We start from the raw sequence: 26,857 nt of genomic DNA on the forward strand, positions 1-26,857 counted from the left end.
CAAAGTCACTAAACTTTGCAGATCCCTGGGGTCAATTGACTGGATAGTAGGTCTGCACTGGAAGTAGTGGACATTTAAGATCTGGCCTACTGCTATGTTGTACTATCAAGCCTGTTGTCTGGTCCTACTGATTGTTGTATTGTAGTCACTGTGCCGTAACAAGGTGTTTGTTAATTAGGGTCCCTTGTGAATTTTGTGTTATTTAGTGTGTCCTTACTTGCTCAAGATGGCTGCACATAGATTCATGATAGTTTCTTGGGTGGGAAAGTGGTTAGGTTTTGGTTATAAGTTTTGTCTAGTGTTCATGCTTGCTGTTTTGCTTGCTCATGATGGCAGTGAGTGGATTCACAGCAGCTTCTGTGGTAGGCTGAGTGGTGTGCGTGGACCACCTTGGTTAGTCTTGTTTTGTTTTTTTTGTCAGATTATTGTTTTGTTTTGGGCCTTGTCCTGTGTTTATGGGCACTGTTTGGGGAAATTCAGTTTCGTTTTTATGCTTTGGAGTATGAAAATGACAATAAAGTGACTCCAATTCTGATTCTGGACCCCACCTCTTCTTGATGTTATAAGGGAATGAGACGATAGACTTCAGGGGAGAGATAGCGCCCACTCTCCTGTCCACATCAATGTGGCTGGAGTGGAAACAGTCAAGATGCACACCAATGCCTCTACTGCCTTCGAAGGCTTAGGAGGTTTGGCATGTCCCCTAAGGTCCTTAACATTATGCATCCTACCTGGTTGCATCACAACATGATGCAAAGGCTGCTTCACCCAAGGATGGAATAAACTGCAGAAGGTGGTGAATACAGCTCAAGATATCAAACAAAACTCCCTGCCCTCTATCATCTCCTTCCCATTGCATCCTCTCAGTAGGGAGAAAGTTCAAGAGTACAAAATCACATGTCAGCAGGCTTAAAGAGTTTCTTCTCTGTAACCATCAGCTCCTGGACCAGCCTTGTCACATTAATATCATCCTGCCCTTGTAATGTACTGATTGATCTTTGACTGTTACATTCTATTCTGTAATAAGGCTCCTGCTCTTCTGCTTTTTAGGGTTGTATTCTTGTCAGTATTGACTTTGTGATCTGCTCAGAAAAGAATCCTTCTCAATGTACCAGGTATAATGTTTCATTAAACGAACCTCAAGTTGAAACTCATATTGATGAGACCTTTTTGGAAAGAATGGAATGAAGAGACATGGCAATAAGTAAACTCATGACGAACAATTAAGAATTTATTTTCTTAGAAATTAGGTATGGAATAGACTTCAAGAGTCAACAATTAAGGCATATTACACATATGTATTTTTTGATCCCAGAAGGGAGAATATCAGAGTCCACATGATTTAATTCAATGAATAAGTTGCCTAGAAGCAGGATCAATAACATAATTTAAGGATTATCTTGAGCAAGGAATAGAGAGATAGGGAATTAATGCAGAGAAGTGGAATGACAATATATTAGCATGTTGATCAGCATAGATATGTGGGCCAAATGGCTTGTTTTCATGCTATAAAACTCTATCATGCAAATTCCTGCATCCTGACTCAATGCCTCCCAATGGCTTGAATATCATTCGAGAACTTGGGATTGATTAAAGGACCCTGAAGTAGATTCTTCTCATGATACAGGATCAATGCTTTAATCACCTGATCATAACTTTATACATGCACGATAGGAGGCCCCATAAGAAGGGATAGTGATATAAGTAAGCCGAATAGGCATGTTGCACAGGGGTCTACCAATAGGAGATCCAAACACTTTTTATAATATATTTTTCTGTTTGGTGTCAAACTAGCCTGCATCAGCATCTCTGTTTAAAACTCTGTTATGGAAAAGCCTTTGAATTGTCATATGGGTGAGTGCACTCTTGGATGAAGGAGCACCGAAAAAAAAAAATACATTTCCTTTGAGGATTCTTGATTCTGGCTCAGTGAAGGGGAATTCATCTGTTCCTCTCAGAAGGAGACAAATAAAAGTTAGCACTCTTGAATCATTCGCTGAAATGCTTAAAGTTGATAATCCATGAAAATGACAAAATGTACAGGGGCCGAATCTCTTGTTTCTTGAAGAAGATATTCTGAACAATTTCTAAGGCTGTAATTCAGGTGACTGGCACATCGACTGCGAGTCTCATTCTCCCGCTCCATAACATCACAAACAACGTAAACATCAGTCTTTGCTCAATCGAAGAGATGGCATTTTCCATACATTTCTGACTTTGATCTTTTCAGAGGTCACAGGGTACGATAGACCTACTGAAGACGCACATGGCAAATTCTGCTTGAAGATTGATGTCCCATGCATTGTGTATAAATGTGTCCTCTGTTGTGTCCTCAGCAGATCAAATCATATTGTATGTTCATTGATCTTCACTTTTGAAATTCACTTCCAATAAATTTACATGAAGTTTGAAGGACAGTTCAACACACATTTGTTGCTGTACTCCACATGTCTCATGAGCTATGGAATCACATTCCTCCTCCTGAGTAACTTTTACTCTTTATTTTAAACCTGATCTGTTGACCAAAATAAAACTTCCCTAATAAATTGTAAAGGTTCTTCTCATGTCATTGTATGAGTGACTAAAGGTATTCTTGCACAAAGCTATGTTTTATTTATTGGTAATAAGCATGGGATCACTCTTCAGATCTAGTTAATTTTATTTAGTCAATTTTCAGTACTGAAATATTAATTATATTTTTGAGGAAAGCTGGCTGCATAATTTAACATGACTAAAATTACTCTTGGTCAATATCGCACACATTGAAAGAGATAAGGAGCACTTTCATGCAATGTCAGCCTCATTAAAAATTTCATCGTCTTTCACTTCAACTCCAGAATAATGGTTAATACCCATAAACATTCGGTTATTAGACTGCTGTCTTTCATCAAAATACAGCCACAGAGTTTCTTAAATCTGCCTGATAGAAGAGAAAGGCTTTGTTTTACCTCAAATTATCACATCCAACAGTGCGTCACTCCCTCAATACTGCACCAGACTGTTCACTTGGGGTTTGGTGTTCATTTTTCTGGAACGTGACGCAAACACAGAAACCATTCACTCAGAAGAAGAGATGGCATTACTGGCTAGTCTGTGTACAATCGTGGTTAACCGGACTACAACAAGTTCACTGCCTGCTTACATGCTGATGGACTCCAAACATTGAACATGAAAGTCACATGTCAACAATACATTTTATTTCAATATTTGAAAATAATGCTATTGGCTTTCCATTTAAATATGTTACAGGATTCCCTACCCTAACATCTTTTGGTTTATCATTTTGATATATAAAATTCTGATTCAAGGCAAATGCACAACTTAGTACAATAAAACAGATAAATTGCTTTAAGCAGTTGAACATTTTCTCTCCCTAAAAGCTTTTCAGTCCTTAATTTACAGCAAATGAGCATTAAGAAGATTAAAAATGATGTGAGATTGAGCTGTTAGAAGGTGTCATTTAAGAAAAAGCATTGTGTCATTTATGGCATGTAAAGACCCTGCATTAGCTGGACAACTGAAGTGTAAAATACATTTTAAAAATGCAAAATTATAGTTGTATGGTTGTACATCAAACAATAAATGAGGCCTGTGTTTCAGTCAGGGGGTGGGGTGGTGGGGGAATGCGGTCACATATAATTACTACCATAAATGTTTGACTTTGTAGTGTCCTTCCCTGTCATCAAAACTGAAGCTAGGTAAAACGTAAATTGCCACATTTATAATAATCGACTTGCTTTATATTATACGAAGAAATCTTTTACATTGTTACCAAATCTACCTTTTCAAAATAAATGTTTCCACTAACAAGCATTTCCTGCTATTGGCTGTATTCCTTCCTCCAGCCATCCATCTCGAGCTCAACTTTGACAACCTGCTGAATTATGAGTGGAGCTATTGAGCAACTAGCGATGACTGATCGCATTTCAGCTCAGATGCCTCTTGGGGCTGGATTTCGATCCTATCCGCTGGGCATTGGATTTCATTTGGGTGGAAAGCAGACAGGTAGCTTTGGCCGGGTTAATCACACAGTAAATAATGGATTTTCTTTACATTGAACGTCATGGCAGGAAAATGAAGAATATCTGATAAGATGCATATGATCCTTCTACTAGTTTACTTTAACAATCCATCCAAAGTTTAGTAAAATGTTAGTAACGGCAATCAAAGAGTTCTATTATGTCTTGTTTGTTCTTTCATGCTGCCAAAACCAGCACATTCTTTGAAGGAGCTATTCTCATATTCATTTGATGCCAAAAGATTTGTCTCCCAAAATTTAAATTGTCTGTTACATCAAAGCCTTTTCATCTCTAAGTTCAGATGGATGAGAGCAGAGTAAAACAAGAAGCCATCCTTTTTTTTCTGGAGTTACTCTACAAGATCTTGACATCGTCCAAGTCCACATTTATCCCAAAAATAGTGCCTGGAGGACAACCAAGTTTCATATAAAAAATAAAGTGCCCCAGAGTCTCTATTTTCCTCAGAAGCCTGAGAGAATTTAGCATGCCCTCGAGGTCTTGTGCCAATTGGTACTGATGCACTTCAGAAAGTATCCTGTCCTGATTCATCGCAGCCTGATATGGGTAAAAGCTCTGTCTCAGGAAACTGCTGAGAGTGGTAAACACCTCAAATCATCACCAAAACTAACTATCCCTCCATGTACATCTCCCGCTGATTCGGGAGAGCTGCCAACACGTTAAAGGACTCATCCCATCCTGGTCATCTCTTCCCTTCTGTTGGGCAGTAAGTACATGTGCTTGAAACATGAACCTTCAGAATAAAGGACAGTTTATTTCATATGGTTATCAGATTCTTACATGGGCCAAACATTGGCAGAATTTAAAAAAATGATTCCTTTGCACTTTTTTAAGCTCTTCTTCTCATTATTACCACATTTCCTACAGCTCTACATTTTACAACTTTCACATTCTTTTGTATATGTCCTCAAAATATTATGCACATCCTTGAATCCACCTTCCTGTAAATTTTCTCTCATGACAGAGTTCAGAATGGAGTACAGATTTCAAGTCTTTTTGCAAAGAAATGTCAGTTTTGTTAATTCTCAAAATTAATTATTTTAATGATTTATTCAGATAAGCAGAAAAACTCTATTAAAATCTCAGCAGGAGTCTTCACAACCTCGCTTAACTTCAGAGCAAGAGGCGCTACAGCAAAAGTCATGGTATGCGTACAGGTAATTGAATTATTTACTAGCAGATCACAAGGAGAATATTTCAGTTTTAGATGCACTTTTTACTTTACTGTAGTTCCCTCTGCTTCAAGGGTAATTAAAATCCATTTAATGCATCATTAGAAAGTAGAATGTGCATAATTTATTTCTGAAGTACACGGCTGTAGTATTATGCTTGTTGGCGAGATGGATTTGCAGTTATTGAGGCATGATCTAGAGGAAAGGCATCAGTCTAGAAGTTCATTCACATAACAGGTACTCTTCAGATGCCACATAATAGATTTGAAGTTGAAATTTGATCATTTGGAACACCCATGTGCAAATAGTTGCAGGATGGGCAACACAAATGTCATTCTTCATCAGTAGAGAATGTTTACTTGATTTCCGTTCTGAGACATATTGCTGGGGCAGGATCGCAGTCCACATGGAAATTTCCAAAAACGGAAAAGAAATCTTCAGGTCAATTGTGCTGCATATCACTGGTGTTGAAGATTAAAATAAAGAAAGGAAAATGAGCATTTTAAGACTGAAGCATTGAGAAGATCTCTGCCCATCCTTATAAATGTAATAATGCTTTTATATAACACAACTTCACAAAAAGATGGAGGACAAACCCCTCTGTGGGCTATTACCAATATAATCTGCTTTTACTGCCATTGCCTCATTATGTAATCCTCCTGTTGTTAATTCTGAAAGGTGACCAATGGGTAATGTGCAGATAAACTAACCTTTTCCATTAACAATTCTTTCATTCTGAATGCAAGAATTTTAAATGGGGAGATATTGATGTAGCTACTTTGCCAACAACTGGATTTGATTCCAACTTAGAGATGGAGAATGAACAAATTCAAAATATCTCAAAATGTATTGGGATACTTCTGGGGTTATATTCACAAATGCATACGAGTCTGATTTTGAATTAGGAAAAGTAAGGTAATGCCGTGGTGACTAATTTGGCTTAACTTCCTCTTGGAGAGGTTCGTGCTCCTCCCGTCAAAACCGAAAGGTGGTGATTTGTATTGGAAGACGGTGGTGATGCAATGCTGGGACGTCACTAGAAGGATAGGCAGATGCGGTTGTTTGTGAGAGAAACAATTGGTTCTGTAAATGTAAAGTGAGCTCAGGTCTCAGACGTCAAGAGGATTGTGTGAAACGGCTAATGTAGGTCAAAAGTGAGAAAGAGAGAAAATGTGTGTGAGGTGGTTCATAATTTAGAAGCACTGTCTCTTAAAGCTGTGCAAAGCTCCATCTACCTCCTTTGTTATTTGGCATGATTGCTAAACCTTTTATTTCGCTGAGGAAATCAAGCTTCCTTTATTGTTGTGTGCATAAATGCACAAGATCATTTTCCTTTCGTTTGCCTGTAAAGACACAAAGAGGTGTCACGAACACAGCGCCTCTACCAAGATGAGAAAAAAAAGCTAAAGAATGTCCAGGGTTTATGGATCCCACCCCCTCCTTGAAGCCACTACATCCTGCATTCCAGTAGCTGCATGTCCTCCTCTCTGTTTCATTGGTGAACCCATGCATCAAAATCATCTTTTCTTTTCTTGGTGCCTGATTCAAAATCTATAATACAATTAGGACAGATATTGCTGGCACCCTTCAGAATCCTGCTCACTATCAGCACCTTCGCAGATCCCGGTCCTAATACCTGGTTCCTACGAACCAGTCTCCAGCAGCCCAAAGGCAGGCCTTAGGCCACAGGACCATCACTGGCCTGCTGCAGTGATCTCCTATCCCGTATATCCAATTGAAACAAAACTCCCACCTCATAGAGTCCAAACCCATGGAGCCACCTTCTTGTGGTCTGGGCTGCCAAGCATGGACGGCACTATCTTTGGCCTGGACCTCTGTGGATTATCCGACGTTAAAAGAAAACACCACTATCACCATTCAACTGCTGATTTAAACCTGTGTGGGGCTTTTGAGTGTAACGACCAGGCAGAAGGACCCTGTGGAGGAGAATTGGAAGACTCGTCTCTGCAGGCCCTGGGTCCATTTACCACAGCTGCAGCCACACCACCATCTCTTGCCTTCTTTACATATTAAAATTTTTTCAAAGGTTTCCTTCATCCAGAAAACACAAGCTGACAATTAGTTTTCCTCACTATTTTAAGCTCATCTCTTCCATTTTATATTTTTCTTCTTTAACATTCTTTCTTATCTCATTTTTGTTTGATTGTAATAAATATTGATCTGAGTAAATATTGAATGGAATTAGTCTGCTATTCCAGAAAGGTTGTGAATAATTCCAATTAATTTTGCATAATATATGAAATCTCTCAGAATAGATTTAAGATCCATGCATTTCAAAAACAGGGAATATTAACTTATCATTTGGGAAACTAAATGTTTATACACCAAAATAATTGTGTATAATTTCAAATGCTGAAGATGAAAAGACATTATGTTCTCAGGGCTGTGTGCTAAGTCTGTTCCTGTTCACACTACTGATCCATGACTCCATCATCAGATCCAACTCCAACAGACTCATCACATTTGCAGGTGACACGACAGGATTTGGCCTCATCAGTAATAATGATGAGCTGAAATACAATAGGAAAATCTCATGAAATGGTATGAGAATAACAACCTGAGTCTTATCAAGGACAAGATGAAGGAGAAGATTGTGCACCTGAGAAGGACAATCCACTAGACATTAATAGCTCGGTAGTGGAGAGAGTGGAGAGCATCACGTTTCTCGGAGTCCATTTAAGAATTACCTATCTTGGACACTTAACATCTCCTCAGTTGTCAGGAATGCGCAATGACGACTGCACTTCCTTAGAAGGCTGAAGTGGACAAGGCTACCTGTGACAGATTATATTATATTTTTATTATATAAAGATATGTTTTAAAGGAGATAAATTGTGGCAGGTGTTTTTTTTAGTTAGGTCACACACAGATACAAACACTTCAAAACAGATTTCATTTAAAATGCCAATTCTGTTCAAGTCAGACAGTTCAGCTGGGCGCCTTTGCAAAAACTTTGAAGAATGCCTGTAAGGACTTCACAAGTAGGTGTTAATTGGACATGCTGTGAGGCAAAGGACTATTGTTTTGGAAAGCAACAGATGAACAAACTCAGAACATTAGGTCTGGAGCCGCAGTCTGTCTGAGTGTAGCTTGCTGTTCTCAGAGGGTCATGTGGTTTTCTCTGAATGAGCGAGAGAGAGAAAGAGAGAAAAAAAAAACAGTTCTACAGTTCAGCAGCAGCAGCTGGGACTGGAACAGGACAAGCTGGCAAACTTGTAGAAAAACCCCATTTTGAAGATGAGTTGTGAGTTCAGCCTGGTCATACAAGAGGAGAGGACTGGCTGTCTAATATTTATTGTGAAATAAGTGAAACAAAATGGAACTCTGTGATGAATTGAAAGGAAGAGGTTATTATCTGGAAAACCTTGATGGGGCAAGTTTCTTCGGCAAGACACTGAAGTGGCTGGTTACAAGCAACAAATATCTCTCTGAAAACCGACAAGAACCCTCCTGAGAACGTTTTAGCTTTCAAGCACCAAAGCCTGGTGAAGATTCATAAATGTTAAATTCTGTGCACTATTTAAGAATTGCCTGCAACCAGTAAACTTGGAGGAGTGAGAAGTGAGATTAGGCTGTGAATCAAGAAATCTTCTGAATTTACATACACATTACATAGACGTGGCTTAGAATTAGAAGGGAGTTAAGTTCGGTTAGTTAAGTTAATAGTGGTAAGTTAAAGTGTTATCCTGCATTCATGTTTAAAGATAATTAAAAACAACTTTTGTTTAAGTAACTATTTGTCTTCGTTAATTTCTATTGCTGCTGGGTTTTGAGGTCCTCTGGGCTCATAACTTATCGGCCACCATTCTGTCATTGTTCTACAGAAGCTCTATCGAGATGGTCTGGCTGGTTGCTTCACAGTGTGGTACAATTGCTGTAGTCAATCCACAGAACTATAAAAGTGGCAAAGAGGATCACTAGGGTCATCCTCTCCCCACCTATGTGATTTTCCAGGATTGTTGTTTGAATAGGTCTCACAAAATCAAGGAGGACTCCCTACTGCACCTCACACAACTTTCTGCTGCTCCTGTTGAGAAAAAGATACAGAAGTATTTTCTCCAGAACTGTGTCCTTTTCTGTTTCAGCTGAGATCTGCTTGGATTTCATGTGAGACCCGGGAAGAAATTCGATACAGTGATCAGATTCACGTGGAGATTCTCATCTGTCTCTGTGGACCTCTCATTGTGTGTTTCACTCTGCGTCGTTTCCCTGGATAACACATCAGCTAACAGATTTGGTTTCCCCGGTGTGTACACCCTCTTGACTAGGATTAAGTTTTCATATGCTTTGTCATCAAGCAGTGATTCATGTCCATCTGGGACTATAATTAGCTATTGTAAAAGTAAGTCTCAAGAAACTGGAAAATTCATTTCTCTGGCATCTACCAATCACCTTAGATGGCCAGATACCAGGGGTTTTACTAGTTATATTTTACATTATACTGTATGATTTCCACCAAATATCGATATTGTTCCTTTGTAAAGCTGTGGTGTAATTTAATAATTTTAGCTGCTTGTTAATGAATTAAGATTTTGACTCTCCCTTTCTTTCAGAAGCAGATTTGAGCTGCTTTTGTATACACCATCTCTTTGATTTCTATTTTAACACTGTTCTCTCATCTACATTCAGAATCCTTCAACTGAACCCTTGTTTTAGCACACTGTTCTCCAAAGTAATCATTTCTACCTTAATTTCTTCAACCATTTCATTGCAGGTGTTGACCATACTTAAAAATATTCTTTCATTTTCTATGCATTCTCTCTAATATCTGATGACAAACAAACCAATCCCCAAAAAAAGCATTAAATTACAGCATGCCACTCACACGAAGAACCAGCCAGAAAAATAGAGCATTTCGTGCCACTCACAAAAAGTCTCCAATTTTCCTTTGCATTTTGCCTTTTATTGAAGCTGAAACACATCATGCACAAAGTACATGGTGTCACACAATCCAATCTCGAAGCCATGCTTTGTTCTTCAAGTTAAATTTACAGTTTACCGATTCCCCTGCTGTTGTCCGCTGATTGTCATTTCAGAAGCAGGGCTGTGATCCATTGACATCACTGCAGGAATTGATTGGGAAATATGTCATTCTAAAAGAATGAAACATTTCATTAGGTGGAAACTATGTGAGATTGAGAAAAGACAGGGGAGTGAAAATCCATGAGGATTCAGCTGATCACCCAGATACAGACTTTGGATATTTTGTCGGAAATACAAATAGAAAAGGCAAGATGCACACTGCAATCAGCAATGAAAGAATGCCAGATGCAGACTCCTGTGAGTAACATATCGGTTCTATTAAAGATCTCAAGAGAAACAATCATTTATCTTCAGATGGGGATCAATTTAAAATATATGTCAAATTTTTCTGTTTTTATTATGAATTTTCAGTCCATTGGTTTTCTTTACATTGCAATGGTTTATAAACTTTAATGCATGTAAAAAATAGCCACACACATATACACAACATGCATGCACACACAGGCATGCATACCCTCCATTGAGAATGAAATGGGTCAGTGTTTGTTTGCCAGTCCACCTTGGAGTGAAGATCCAATGTACTGGATCCAATGTGCACCTCTTTTTTCACCATGTCATTGCAGAAGAAAAGAAAGGACGGTGATATCACTCACATCTTATCTTCAAGATAGTTTTGTGATTTTGTATGTACATAGACATAGTTAAACCCCTGGTATTGTGACAGATTATAGATATGTTTTTTTTGGAGATAAATTGGAGCAAGTTTTTTTTTAGTGTAGGTCACATACAAACACTTTAAAACAGATATTATTTAAAATACAGGCGCTCTGCTCATGCTAGACAGTCCAGCACCAAGAGCCTTTGCAAGAGCTTTGGAGAGTGCCCAAGAGATGTCACTAATGGATTGTTGTTTACAAAAAGGCAACAGATGGAAGAACTCGTCAAGAGCTGCAGGCTGTCTGGAATGGAACTTGCTGTTGTAAGAGAGTCATTTGGTTTTGCAAGCAGAGAGAGTCAAACAAGCTTTCTCTCTGAGTGAGAAAGAGAGAGAATTTAGTTATGCAGTTTTACAGTTCAGCAGCAGCTGGGACTAGAACAGGACAAGCTGGAAAGCTTGTGGAAAACCCCATTTGGAAGAGGAGTTGTGAGTGCTTAGTTCAGCCTGGTCAAAGCTCTTGTGATTCATGCAAGAGGAGAGGACTGGCTGCCTAATGCTTCACTTGAACTAAGAGAAACAAAAAGGAACTCTGTGGTGACCTGAAAGAAGAGGTTATCATTGGGAAAACCCTAATGGGGCAAGTTTCTTTGGCAAGACACTGGAGTGGCTGGTTATAAGGAATGAGTTGTGGTAGTTTAACAAGCAACAAATCTCTCTTTGAAAACTGACCAAAAACTTCCTGAGTGGTAACCATTTTGCTTTCAAGCACAAAAGCCTGGTGAACTTCATAAATATTAAATTCTATGCACAGTATAAGAATTGCCTGCAACCAGTAAACTTTGAGGAATGAGGAGTGAGATTGGACTATGAATCAAGATCTTTTCTGAACTTACACACAAATTACATGCATGTGTGCTTAGAATTAGAAGGGAGTTAAGTTAGATTAGTTAAGTTAATAGTGGTAAGGTAAAATGCGATCCTGTTTTCATGTTTAAAGTTAATTAAAAGCAACTTTTGTTTAAGTAACCATTTGTCTTGGAGAATTTCTATTGCTGCTGGGTTTTGGGGTCCTCTGGGCTCGTAATAGTATCCAGAATTCAAGAAATTGGCAGATTTAATCAATAGGCAAAAAAAATTGTGGAAAATACATATAAAAAAGTTTAAATTATTAAGAATAAAATAATAGGAAAACATACAAAATTTTAAAATTGTAAAAGTAAATGTTCTTTTGAAGTTACACATAAACCATTGGTGAAGCTGTGAGCAAATATGCAGCCAATGGAGGGCCTTAGTCATGTTTTTCTCATAGCAGCTGTTTGAATAAAGTTGTGTGAAACAGCCCAGGATGGAGCTGGTTGATGCCGCTCGCCATTGGGGTGACTCTCTTAAGGTATATCCTTATCGCTGTTTAGTAAGGGTCACCCCAGTTAGAGGCTTTATATGTAAATCTTGGGGAGTGGAGGGGGGGGGGTTAATTATCTATAATGTTATTGCTAGTCTTTTGAGGGCTCCATGGAGGGTGAGACATCTGTAGATGCAGCAATGGTTAAATGTTTTCAAAGAATATGACTGAAAATGAAGTAAAATGCTTTTAGGTTTATAGATTCATGCAAGTGAAGTTTGATCAGGGTAAGTATACTATAGTATTTTTGCCTTTTTGTCTTTTAAAAAGTTTATCCTTAATCTAAGTGTATTGGTTAGGCATTGTAAGAATAAGTCTCAAGCATCCGGAAAATACACTTATTCGGCATCTACCAATCCCCATAGGTGCCAAATACCAGGGGTTTTACTGCATTAGGTTTCAAAGGAAATTCTCTGAACAGGATACCTCCTTTGTGAATGGGGGTGGGGGGGGGGAAAGGATTAAGACTGAAGAGAGTAGTTTACCAATGGATCAAGCAGCAGCTACCTCACAAGCTCAAATGGATCAGAGTGTTGTCATTTCACCTGTTTATATCATTGCAGGTGACATTTAAACTTAAGGAGTCAGAAGTGATGGGAACATTTTTATTAATATCAAAATTCAAATTTTGCCAAGGTTTCTGACGTCATACCAAACCTCTGTAAGCCCCCAAGGAAGTAGAGGAGTTGATGTAGTTTATTCACTATAGCATTAGTGTGTTTGCTCCAGGAAAGCTCCTCTGAGATAGTGACTCACAGAAATTTAAATATGCCCACCCTCTCCACCTCTGATCCCCCAATGATCACTGGATCATACAAGTTTTCAACCTCCTTCCTGTATGCTGACTCATTTCCCCTATTTATACAACCCACTTTCGTAGTAGCGCCAGCAAATTTGTAGGTGGTGTTGTTGACATGCTGAGCTATACAGTCATAGGTGTAAAGCGAGCAGAATGGGGGCTAAATATGCAGACCTGTAGTGCTCCAGTACTGATGTAGATTCTTAACAATCCTCACTGATTGGGGTCTGGAGCTGAGGAAATCTGGGATCCAATTGCAAAGTGGGGTATTGTGGCCCAGGTCTTGGAATTTGCTAGTCAATTTTGAGGGAATTATGTTGTTGAATGCTTAACTGTAGTTGACAAAGAGCATCCTGATGGTGTCCAGGTGTTTCAAGGCTTTGTTTAGAGCCAGGTAGATGGCATCTGCGGAAGATCTGTTGCTGCGGTAGGCAGATTTGAATGGATCATGTCACCACTCAAATAGAAGCTGATATGCTTCAACATCAGCCTCTCAAAACACTTTATCACTGTCAATGTGAGAGCCACTGATCAGTAGACAATTTATGCAAGTTACCACACTCTTCATGGGCACCAATATGATCAAAGTCTGTTTGAAACAGGTGGGTACAAGCCCTGCCAGAGTGAGATGTTGAAGATATCCATGAATACATTGACAAGTTGGTCAGCACAGGTTTTCATTACTCGGCTGGGTACTCCATCTGAGCCAGATGATTTCCTTGGATTCAATCTCTTGAAGGCAACCAACATGTCATCATTAGACACTGACAGTAGAAGATCTTCAGGGGAAATGGAGGTACGCAGTGGTTCTTCCTTGTTCAGATAGTCAGATGGGGTGTAGAATGCCTTGAGTTCATTTGGGAATGAAGCATTGGTGGCTTCTACTGAATGGGGTTTGTCATTTAGGCTCTGGCATAGCTATGGGGTATTGTTCATTGTTTCCATTATCACCTGAAATCTCCACATCACCTGGGAGATAGCTTTTTGTAGGTCGTACCTGCTCCTTTTGAGATGTTCTGTGCCTCTGGACTTAAATTCCTGTGATCTGACTCTCAGCAGGTTGCGGATTTCATATCCAGAGTTTCAAGTTGGGGAAAACCTGAAAGATTTGGTGGGGACACACTTGTCCACAACTATTTTGATAAAGTCTGTAACGGTCCTGGTGTAATCATTCAGACCCTCAGTGAGTTCTTGAACATCATCGAACCTACTGACTCGAGGCAGTCCTGTAACCATTCATTAGCCTTCCACGACCACTTTCTGGCTGTCCTGATCTCTGGGGCCTCTCTTCTTTGGCTCTGTCTGTATGAAGGCAGAAGGTGCAGAGCCAGATGATCTGACTTCTGAAAATGCAGTCTCAGGAGAGAATCCGAAACCTTCCTTATCATGGTGTAGCAGTGATCAAGTGTGGTGGCATTTTTGGTACAGTAGGTTACGTGCTGGCGGTAATTGGAAAGTCTGGCTAAAGTAGATAATGTATGGAAGTCTACCGACTTCAAACTGCAGAAAAAGTAAAGGTGATTCATGAAATGATTATACCTGATCAGTATTTTTGTGGTGATTTAGCAATATCATTTGTGACGATGACAAACAGGTCACAGTCAAATGTTAGCATAAGCATCTGAATGTTTGCTGTGTTGAGAGAGTGGGTCACTGTTAGGGGCACAGCACTGGAACAGAATATGAAACGGTGACTCAGGATGATCATCAAATCAGACCATTAAGAAGAGCTTTGTTCTCAAGGAATAACAAAAACTTTGATATTTTGTCTTTTTTATTGATTTTGGTAATAAAAATGCAGAGAGCATAATAGGACGGCTCGTCAACCCATAGCCTCACCGCAACGGAGACAGGAATTCAATCCCAACCTCAAACTCCCTGGGATTTGCACATTCATTCGGTGACCAAGTGAGGTTCTTCCGGGTGCTCTGGCTTCCTCCCACATCACCATGACATGCAGTTCGGTAGATTAACTGGCCACTGAAACTTTCCCCAGTGTAGAATCTGCGGAAAGTGTTGAGAAGGTGCAGAAATTGAAAATACATTGAATGATTGATATATAACTCTAAATGTTGGAAGGTCGGTATGGACTTGAAGTGCCAAGCATAATATTGTACAGCACAGGAAGAGGGCCTTCATCTCTTAACATCGGTGCTGGCAATTTGCCAACTTATATCAGTCAAAAATCAACATTCAGATTCAGATTTCAGATTTTATTTAATTGTTTTTTAAAATTATTAAGATTAAAAATGAAAATCACATGAATTTTATAATTAGAAATCTGTCGATAACTTGATAAAATATCAATTATTATTAATATTATCATCTAAGACCATCATATATAAACTCCAATTAATCAACTTATATTATGAAACAAAGGAAAAAAAAACCTGAAAACTAACTAAAGCTAATTGAGCACCTCCTTTAATCAAGGTTACTTCTATATATATAAAATAAAACAAGGAAACAACAAAACTGGATCGGATGGCTACTCCAGAAGCCGGACTAGATGATCACTGGAGCAGCCCAAAACCGCCAACCATGTTAATATTCTATGAACGGACCCCATATGTTTTCAAACTGAAATTTTTTTATCTTAGATATTAAATCAAATCAGTGAGCTGACAATCCGAAGGTTCTTCCATTTCCTGAAATGCATGATCAACAGAAGCCACTGTCTCATCCACACGGATCTTGGGTACACCAAGTAAACATCCATTCCATTTTGCCACCAGCAGTCTGTAGTACATCCATGAAAAATTCCTCAATGTCTTCCTCCACTTCCTCTACCTTTCTCTTGGTATCCCCTGCTTTGCAGCACTTCTTTGCAAAATTATTCTTCCTCCCACATTTTTAGCAGAACTTTCCATAGATAGGATGTATCTTTGGAATGTATCTACCTCTCCACCTCCTGCATTTGCTGTTTGAACTTACCTCTTTGCTTAGTTGTTGCTTTGGGAACCTCCTGGTGCTCTTCTTATCTGTTTTCATCACATGCACATTTTGTGTCTATCCTGTACAGCTCTTTAACTGTTGTGTCTACCTTGTGCAGCTGCTTAGCTTGTGATCATGTGGTCTCTGCTGCCCTACACATATTTACAGCCTTTTCCAGAGTCAAATATTTTTCACACAAGTCTTTCTCTAAGTCCATTATCGGGGATTCCACAAACTATTCTGTCTTTGATGAATGAATCTCTAAATCTCTATATTCACAAGACTTACTCCGCATGTGAAGTTCAGCTGAGTATTGGTCAAAGCTCATACTGTGGCGGTGCACATCCATGACAGCAGGCAAACTGGCTCTGCATTCTATGTGCAGTGGAACACCCGCATCAAGATGTCACCAGCGGGAGTGTCTCTTCCGCCGGCAATGCCGGATCCACATAAACATGGAGCTGCCGCATGTCATCACCTCCAGCATGAGGGCAAGATTTACAGACAGCCTTATAAGGTGCAGCGCACAAAGTTAAAATTAACAACTGGAGTGTAGACGAGCCCACTGAATACTGGTCTCATTCTTTCGACTCCGTTTAGCTAACGGTCCATGACACCGATGGGTCCAGACAACTCTGGACACAAAAGCATGAATGCTGCAACAGTCAGTGCAGTCGGCCACATCCATGTAAATATCGTCGGCCCACTCCCCATCTCCTGCAAGGCCCGGCATCTCCTCACTGTGGTAGACAAAGCCACAAGATAGCCAGAGGCCATTCCCCTCAAGGACATGTCCATGGACTCCTGCGCCAGAGTACTGCTTGCTCATTGGATATCCCGGACAGAGGGGCTCAATTCACCTCAGCCTTGTTGACACAGCCTGCTTAACTCCTGGCACGAAACTCCACCACACCACCGCCCACATTTCAGGCCATGATGCAGCTGGACAGCACGTTTTCCACTACACATTTGTAGAAGTTTGCCAAAGTTTTCATTGTCACATTGAATGTCCGTAAACTCTTGAGGAAGTAGAAGAGCTGAATGTGCTTTCTTCAAGATGACATTATGATACTGGCTCCAGCAAAAGAGTAACCAAGATAATGACTCCCAAGAATTTATATTTGCTCACTCTCTCTCCATCTTTAATTCCCCAATGATCATTGGATTTCACACTCTGGTTTTCCCTTCTCTCAATTTCCTACAATTGAAGGACCAAAGATCTTGTTATTGTTCTGGTTAACTCAAGATTCTACTGTTGATTTCTTCCTCCCCCAAAAACAACATCCTTCGTGAGGATACAGTCCTTTAATCTAAGCATCATCTAGGAGATGAAATCATACAGGGGTGGAAAATTAGAAAGTAAATAAAAATATGTGGGAGAAATAAATGAATGGTTAACCTCACCTAATACTTCTAATACAGGTGGCATTCAACCTTATACTCAAATGAAGCAAAGACTATAAGTGCTCAGTTGTAGAGGCACAGAAAGAAAGAAAAATAATATTACTATCTCAGATCAATGATATTCATTCATGATCAATTACCTGAAATACTGATTCTGTTTCTCCTAATCTTCTGACCTCTTACAGCATCTTTTATGTTACTTCAAATTTTTGATATTCATAGTACTTTGGTTTCAAACTTCATCTTCAACTTTGTCATGTTGTTCATGAACTTGAAAACAGCATGAAGCCAGCACAAATGTGCTGTTCTTTAGCTTCTGCCCTCAGTAACAGATCTGATTTCATAAATGGCCATTACCACTTGAAGCTTTGTACCTCACCATAAAGCGTAAAGGTAGAGCTGTTGGTGTAATAATGAAAACAACAGCATTGCGGAGTGCCAGCAACCTGAGTTCAAATTGAGCATTTTTCATATGGAGTTTGTACATTTTCCATGTGACCTGTCTGTGTATTTTTTGGGGTGGGGGGGGGAGGACGGAACCTCTGGATTCCTTCCATTCTCTAGGGTTGGGAGATTAATTAAGTGCAATTGGGCAGCATGCATTTCATGGATTGAAATGGTCTTCTATTGTGCTATATTGTTAAAAGTTAAAAAATATATATTTTACCTTAAAGAGGAGGCATGTTGTGGTTGTAACAAATGCTGGGTACCATTCTGAACTTGGACTGATCAGGGATTTGCTGGAAAAATTGCAGTCCAAGAGAGAACAGGCTCCACAAGTATTCAGAGCTTCATTAGAATAAATTAATGGATGAGTGAGAATTTATCAAAAAAAAAACAAAGTACAATGTACAGACACAATGAAAGTCTGACTTGCTACTGTTTCCCAGTTATTAAAAACACATTAACACAAATGAAGTATAATTAAGGCACCATGAGGAATAAAATAGACATAAAAGGAAGAGAAAAGTAAATAAATAGTAAATATTTACAGTTGAGGTGAACAAGAAAATCTGCAGATGTCAGGATTGAGTGCGATGCACAAAAAGTGCTGGAGAGACACAATAGGTCACACAGCATACATGGGAAGTCAAGGGCAGTCGATGATTCGAGCCTGATCCCTTCTGGAGGAGTGTTGAAAATCAGGCAGACACCTAAATAAAAAGGTGGAGGAAGAAATGGGAAGGAGAAGCTTGAGGAACACAGCTAACAGGTAAAGTTGGGAGGGTGGAATAGAAAGAAACTGAGAAGGGATACGGGAGATGGCAGAGGAGAAGAAACTGGAGAACTCAACATGGCTGCCATCTGTTTGGAGATTGCCGAGAATGAATATAAAGTTCTGTTCCTCTAAATTGTGCGTGACCTCAACATGGCAGTGTTTGAGGCCATGGACAGATATGACGTGTAATGAAGAGAATAATTGAAGTGGTTGACTACTTGAGGTCCTTGCTGTTATAGTGGACAGAGTGAAGCTGCTCAATGAAGCAATCTCACAGTCAGCATCCAGTCTTCCCAATGTAGAGGAGGCTGCATCGGGAGAACCAGATGCAGTAAATAACCCCCACAGATTCACAAGTGAAGTATTGCTTCACTTGGAAGGACTATTTAGGACTTGTATAGTAGTGAGGGAAGAGGTGTAAGTGCAAGTGTCGCACTTCTTATGGTCACAGGGATAGGTACTAATGGGGCTATTGATGGGAAAGAATGAGTGGATGAGGGATCCATGGAGGGAACAATCCTTACAGAAAGCAGAGAGGAGACAGGAGGGGAAGATGTGTCTGGTATGGGATCAAACTTCCTGTGTAGTGGAAATTACAGGGAATGATATGTTGAATGGAGAGGCTGGTGGCATGGTAGATAAGGTCAAGGGAACCCTATCTTTATTGTGTCAGGTGGAGGGGAGGGATTAGGGCAGATGTGCAGGAAAGAGAAGAGTTCACAGAATTTAGTTAGAACCATAGAGCTATAAAACACTACAAGCCCTTTCAATACACATCTAGACCAGACCCCTCCATACCCTTCCCATGCATATACCTAATTACAATTTATTTTTCATGTCAAAATCAAACTTCCATCCACTTATCTGCTGGCTGCTTGTTCCACACTCTCACAACATTGAGTGAAGACATTCCCTAAAATGTTTCCCTTAAACTTTTCACCTTTCACCCTACACTTCTCATTCTTGTCTCAACCAACCTCAGTGGAAAAAGCCTGTTTGCAATTACCCTATCAATACTCCTCATAAATTTGCATACATCAATCAAATTTTCCTTCATTCTCTGATGCGCCAAGGAATAAAGTTCCAACTAAAGGATTCTTAAGAATAGGATCTATGAGAATTTGGAGAAGAGCAGTCTACTCAAGGATAGTTGGCATAGCTTTGTGAAGGGACGATCATGTTTCACAAGCCTAATTGAATTTTTTGAGGTGGTTACAAAAGAACTTGATGAGGGAAATGTAGTTGTTACGGTCTGTATGTATTTTAGTAAGGCTTTTGACAAGGTTCACCATGAGAGACTCATTTCGAAAGTCATGAGACATGGGGTCCATGGAACCTTGACTATGTGGATAAAAAAAAATTGGCTTGCATGTAAAAAGTAGAGTAATAGTGGAAGGAAAGTGGAAGGGCTAATATGTAGTTCTTGAAAGCAAATTCTATTTTGTAGCTTTCAAGCAACTGTTTAATATATTTCATGCTATCTCCTGGCAACAGCCATATTGAAAGTTATAGCTTGCCTTTGAGAGAGATAACCAGGTCAGTTAATTTTAGTAAATTTTCTTTGTTCTCTGAAATGGTAAGAAATTTAGAATGTTCAGACAACTTTTTATTGAATGTTTAATAAAGTTTGGTACCATCTAATAAAGTTTTAATGGCTTGTAACAATATATAGCAACTGATAATAATGTCAAATTAACTGTGGAAAACTCAACTCAACTTTAGTACAGATTTGTTTGAATGAATCATAGACAACAACATTCTAACTCCTTTAGGTGATTATAAAGAAAAACAGTCACTACAGAAAGGATTCTGCCTGGAGGTCAGTAACTAGTGGAGTGCCTCAAGGATCTATTCTGGGATCTCCTCCTTTTTTGTGATTTTTATAAATGACCTAGATGAAGAGACGGCAGTATGGGTTAGTGAAGATCAATGTAGATTACTAAAGGATGTAGACAGGCTGCAGAGCTGGGCAGAAAAGTAGGAAATGGTGTTCATAAGTGTGAGGTGAAGCATTTTTTAATAAGAAATCAGGAGGCTGAATATAAGGTTAATGATCGTTAACTTAATAATGTGGATGAATAGAGGGACCTTAGGTTCCAAATCCATGCATCCCTCAAAGTTGCTGCGCAGGTTGATAGGATAGGTAAGAAGGCCTATGGGATGTTGAGCTTCATTAATAGGGGGATTGAATTCAAGAGTTGAGAGGTCATGTTGCAACTCTACATATCTTTGGTGAGAGCACACTTAGTTCAGTTCTGGTCACCTCATTATATGAAGGATGTGGAAGCTATGGAGAGGATGCAGAAGAGATTTACTAGGATGTTGCCCGGATTGGAAAATAAGTCTTATGAAGCAAGGTTAGTAGAGCTGGAACTTATCTCTTTGGAATGGAAAAGAATAAGAGGAGGTCTGCAAGATTATGGGAAGCATAGATAGGGTGGAGATCAAACATATTTTCCCCAGGTCAGGAATAGCAAAAAACAGAGGACATATGTATGAAGTGAAGGGAGGATAAGTGTTTTACACAGAGGGTTGTTAGTGCCTAGAATGCCTTGGCAGAGATGGTGGTGGAGGTTGAAACATTAGGGGCACTTAAAGGATTCTTTTGTGGATGGAAGAAAAATAGAGGTTAGCAGGATAGGAAGAGTTTAGTACTTGTATTTTAAAGAATAGATGGATTGGCCCAGCATCGAGAGCTGACAGGCCCATACAGTGTTTTATATTCTAACCTGTTTGAATGATTGAATTTAAGAGCAGGGATGTTATGCTGAAACTATATTAATGTTGTTTTAATTTTACTTAATTTTACATATGCATTAAAAATACATAAATTCCATATTTAAAAATAGTGAAAAATTAATACATAGTGAATTTTTTTAAATTCCCCCTTCCATCCTCCGCCCTCCCCCCAACAACCCAATAGAAAAGAAGGGGGAAAAAAAAGAAAGAAAACATCTGGATAATATTTATAAAAACTTATTAAAACTATCTTAATTTTCTGACTTTTAAAAGTCAAAAAGTTCAGGTTGGGTGATTACAACTTAATTCCTACAATTTGTAAATATGATTCCCAAATTTTTTGAAAATTTTCAAATGTATTACTAAATTATATTGTAATCTTTTCAAGTGGTATACAACTACCTATTTCAGTTTGGCCATCTACCCATTCCCAAAGACACATCTGATTTCCAAGTTACTGCCACACATTTTCTAGCTACCGCTAGGGCTATTTTAATAAATTCTTTTTGGTATTTATTTAATTTCAATTGTGTGTCAACTGTACTAATGTAAACAACTTACCTCCCTCCATATTATCTATGCCTTTCATTCCTGTAAGGTTCCTTAAGGTGAGACTGTATCTGTAGTACTGCATGCAGTTACTTGAGGAAGGATGGCTTTGGAAGCAATGCTGAGGAGATTCATAAGGTTGATTCCAGGAATGAAGGAAGAGAGTTTGAGTCATCTGGGACTGTACTCATTGGAATTTAGAAAAATAAAAGAGGATCTCATAGAAATATATAAACATTTCAAAGGCATTAATGAGACAGAGGTAGGTAAGTTGTTTATATTTGTAGGAGAATCCAGAACTAGGGGACATAGCCTCCAGATTCAGGGTGGTAGATTTAGGATGGAGATGACGAGGAACTGCTTTTCCCAGAGGATGGTGAATCTGTGGAATTCCCTATCCATTGAAGCAGTGGAGGCGACCTCAGTAAATATATTTAAGACAAGGTTGGATAGATTTTAACATAGTAACGGATATAGGGAAAAAGCAGTTAGGTGGAGATGAGCCTCTCATCAGATCAGCCATAATCTCATTGATTGGTGAAGCAGGCATACCCTCCACAGGCTGTATGGCCTAATCATGCTCCTATTTCTTATCTTCTTTTCAACCTGTCGGGGCAACTCATCTTTGAAAATTTTCTCTGGTTGGCGCATCAAGCAACAAATGTGCTATGTCAGTAATACAGGTGGATATTTGGTGGTCTTGTAATCATGTTATGTTTCAGCTAATACATGGAGTTAAAAAAACACTAATAGTTTTTGGGAAGAAAACATAGCTGTTGTCAAAGCCACACGGAAGTATTCAGGGGAGACTTCCAAGTCCATTAGTCCCCTGGATCAAGATTGGAAGACTGTTGTGCTGAACACCTACAATCTGTTTGTGGGTCTATATCTGAGCTTCCTACAGTCCACCATTTTAACTCCCCCATCCACTCCTACAGCAACATGGCTGTTGTTTGTTTTATCCATTTTCATGGTGAAGTCTGATGTAAAATCGAAGAACAACATGTCATATTCCTCCTGGACAGCCTTAAACCTAATGCTATGAACACTGATTTTTCCAGTTTAAAGGAATCCTCATCCTCATCAGGTTTTATTGTTTCCATTTCTTTTTTTCATGCACTCCTGTGTTTAAAAAAATCCTTTCCTTCCATCCCCCCAATCTCCTTTATGGTCTATCCTCTTACTTATCTCATACCTATTAAAACTTCTATCATCTGGTCCCTGCCCCAGATTCTTGCCCCAAGTATATGAGTAATGTCACCTCCTACTCTCTTGTCTTTATGAACACTCAGATCTAAAATGTTGACTGACCATTTCTACCCTGGATACTGTCTGATCTGCTGAGTTCCTCCAGCAATCCAATGTTTGATCAAGGATCCCTGATGGTCTAGATACAATGCTCCAAAAAAATGACTGAATCCAAATCAATTCATTTTCCAGTGTGACTTCCCTGAACAAAGAGCTATGAAACGCCTTTCAGAATGTATCATTCCCCACTATTCATAAACTGGCAACCCCTGTCTTGTATTGAAAATTCATGCCTTCCGCTGTATCCTCATACACTTCTTACCACTGCAAGTATCATGGCTGCATCACACAGTGTGCATGCACATCTGGATATGTTACCCTTCAACTCATCATCATTCCTTGTAGAAAGAGACTGTGAGTAATTGCAGCCATATCCAGCTAACCAGTGGGGAATAGACTGCAGAACCTTACCTTGAAGAATGAGGTGGTTTTCACCATTACAGAATCTGCCAATACTGTGACTGTGATGAGCTGCAGACAAAAACCCTGGAGGATCGCCATCTTATTATAACCAACCCTAGTTCTCACCATTCTAGGTTTAATTTATTTACTGTGAATGTTACGAATGTGCACCACCTCCATCCACCTTTCTTTATCAATCAACAATTGAAACCTGGCCAGTAGTGATAGAATACAAAGAGAAGTGATGATAAAAGCCATCATCACTTAATCTATACTTACAACCACATTTATGGCATTTATATTAGGGGTACTCTTATGAAGCCAGAGGACCCCAAAACCCAGCAGCAATAGAAATTCACCAAGACAAATGGTTACTTAATCAAAATTTGCTTTTAATTATCTTTAAACATGAAAACAGGATCAAACTCTAACTTATTACTATTAACTTAGTTAACCTAACTTAACCCCCTTCTAATTTTAAGCGTACGTGTATGTAATGTGTGAGTAAGTTAAATCACAGTTCAATTTCACTTCTCATTCCTCCAAGTTAATTGGTTGTGGGCCAATTATCCTGTGCACAGAATTTTACCTTTATAAAGTTCACCAGGCTTTGGTGATCGAAAGGAAAATGGTTACCATTCAGGAAGATTCTTGTTGGTTTTCAGAGAGAGATTTGTTGCTTGTTGGACAAAAACTGATTCCTTCTGATCAGCCACTTCAGTGTCTCGCTGAAGAAACTTCCCTCTCAGGGTTTTCCAGATGATAACCTCTTTCATCCAGGTGGCCATTGAGTTCCTTTTTGTTTCCCTTATTTCAAGTTAAACATAATTCAGCCAGTCATCTGCTCTTGTATGGACCACAAGGGCTTTGACCAGGCTGAACTAAGAACTCACAACTTATCTTCAAAATGGGGTTTTTCCACAAGATCGCCAGCTTGTCCTGTTCCAGTCCCAGTTGCTACTGCTGAACAGTAGAACTGAATTCTCTAACTCTCTCTCTCACTCACTCAGAGAAAACCATATGATCCTCTTAGAACAGCAAAATGCATTCAGACAGACTGCAACACCGGACCTAATCTTCTGAGTTAATCTGTTGCTTTCCAAAACAATAATCCATTACTCCACAGCCTGTCCAATTAACACCTCTTTGTAAAGTCTCTATAGGCATTCTTCAAAGTATTTGCAAAGGCACGTGGAGCCTGAACTGTCTGGCTTGAGCAGAGCTCTGGCATTTTAAATGAGATCTGTTTTGAAGTGTTGTATTTGTTTGTGACCTGCACTATTAAAAAAATCTGCCACAATTTATCTCCTTTAAAACATATCTATATACAATATAAAATATTACATAACCCGTCACAGTACAATGAAACTGAGAATTGAACATGGTGCAAAGCAGGGGATGAGTGGTCTTCATCCAAATTGGGAGTCAGGAAATCAAAGGCATAAGCTCTTGAAAGGATGAGATCGCAAGCAATTTTCACTGAGAAGTGTGGAATGTGGGTGATTGGAGAAGCAGGCTGTTGTGTTTGGAAAATCATATACTTTGGCAAATCTCACACCCTCCAAGGAGCTTGTTTACAATATCAAAGAAGTCAGATGATTCCAATTTGGCTTCATGGATGATATTGCTTAGGCTTGGAACACCAAACTCTGTCATATAAAACTGGATACCAAGATCATGGAAACAGGCTCTTCGGCCACTGATTCGATGTCAAATGGCAAACATCAATTTACACCAATCCAAAACTGAACCCATTTTAATCTCCCCACATTCCCTTCAATGTGATGCAATTACAATGCTTAAAAGTTACTTAAGCACCAAATGGAGAGGAAAGGTTTACAAGGACATGCATTGTACTCAAGTAAATGGGAATATATTGATGAAACAATTAGGTCAGCTATGACAAATCAGGGGATTAAACTGTAAACAGATAACAAATTTAAACAAACTGACTGTAATGGGAGCAGTTGAAAGATGCTGTGTGCAGGGTGGGAGGGGTTCTCAATTATGTTGTGCACCCTCTTCAGATCCTGGTAGATCACATTGATGGGAGGAGGGAGACTCCAGTGATCCTCTCTGCCACTTTTGTGGTCCTGTTGATTGACATCCAATCCATTTCTCTGCAGCAACTGTACCATGCTGTGATGCAGCAGGGAGGATGCTCTCGACAGAGCTCTTGAAGGAGGTTGACATAATGGTGGCCGGTGGCTTTGCCCACTTCATTCTTCTCAGGAAATGCAGTCGCTGTTGCACCTTCCTGATAAGCGAGGAGATGTTGTGTGTCTAGGTCACTAATTAAGTGAACTCCAAGAACTTGATATTCTCCATTTGCTTCTCTACAGAGTTATTGATGTGTAGAGGAAGGTGGTTGTTCCTAGTCTTTGATCATCTCCTTTGTCTTTGTGCATGGGACTCAGGTTGTTATCTCACACCTTCTTATCACGAGATTTTCAACCTTTTTTTCTGTTGTGTGACTTGTTGTTAAGTGAGGCCAACTACTATTGTGTCATTTGCAAACTGGAGCTGGATCTGGTGATGTAATCATGAGTCAGTAGCATGAACAGAATGAGCACACAGCCCTGAGGTGGTTGGCATTCTGTCTCCAAGCTGGAAAGGCCGTAGTCTTTCCACTAAGAAGTCCAGAAACCAATTACGGAGAGGGGTGTTGAGACCCAGCGGGTTTACCTGAGACCAATATTAGATCAACCACGATCTTACTAAACGATATGTAAGCAATATCTGTATTCTATGCTCAGCTTTGAGCTTTGATTTACCTTGGATTTGGAAGGGAGGTGGTGGAGATCGATTAACTTCCCATTCATCCCTGTAAATTAGCATAATTCCAGTGAGGAGTTTTTTGGGGCATCATGCAGCAAAGAAGATTAAGAAAATAGCTCAAGTGATGATACAGTCACCCCAAAGAACACAGAAGATTGCAATTGGAGGAATTGGAAGCCAAACATGATTTGTTGGAGAATTAAAGGTAAAAACACAATGTTGGAGAAACTCAGCAGGTCAAATAGTGTACTTTATATATTAAAGATAAAGATAACTTTGGTTTCTGCTCTCCACTCCCTGTTCCCTGTCTCTTCTCTATCCCTCTGCCTTCTTATCATTTTCCATCCAGCTCTCCACCCCCTTCCCTCTCCATATATAGAACCATCCCCCCTTCTCCTGTCTTCTGCTGTGCCCTCCCTCCATCATCCACCTATTACCTCCTGCCTTTGGGC

The 26,857-nt window shown here is 39.4% G+C and overlaps 1 long non-coding RNA gene across 1 annotated transcript in view; it reads right to left on the reverse strand.

Moving 5' to 3' along the window:
• Nucleotides 1-14,906: 14,906 nt before the first annotated feature.
• Nucleotides 14,907-26,857, reverse strand: part of LOC138752806 (uncharacterized) — a 37,563-nt gene continuing 25,612 nt past the window's right edge. Inside the window, exon 3 of the long non-coding RNA XR_011350957.1 lies at nt 14,907-15,076. This is a non-coding gene — a long non-coding RNA (uncharacterized lncRNA). The remainder of the gene's footprint in view (nt 15,077-26,857) is intronic.

The sequence above is a fragment of the Narcine bancroftii genome, chromosome 2 (genome assembly GCF_036971445.1).
Source record: "Narcine bancroftii isolate sNarBan1 chromosome 2, sNarBan1.hap1, whole genome shotgun sequence".
Taxonomy (NCBI): domain Eukaryota; kingdom Metazoa; phylum Chordata; class Chondrichthyes; order Torpediniformes; family Narcinidae; genus Narcine; species Narcine bancroftii.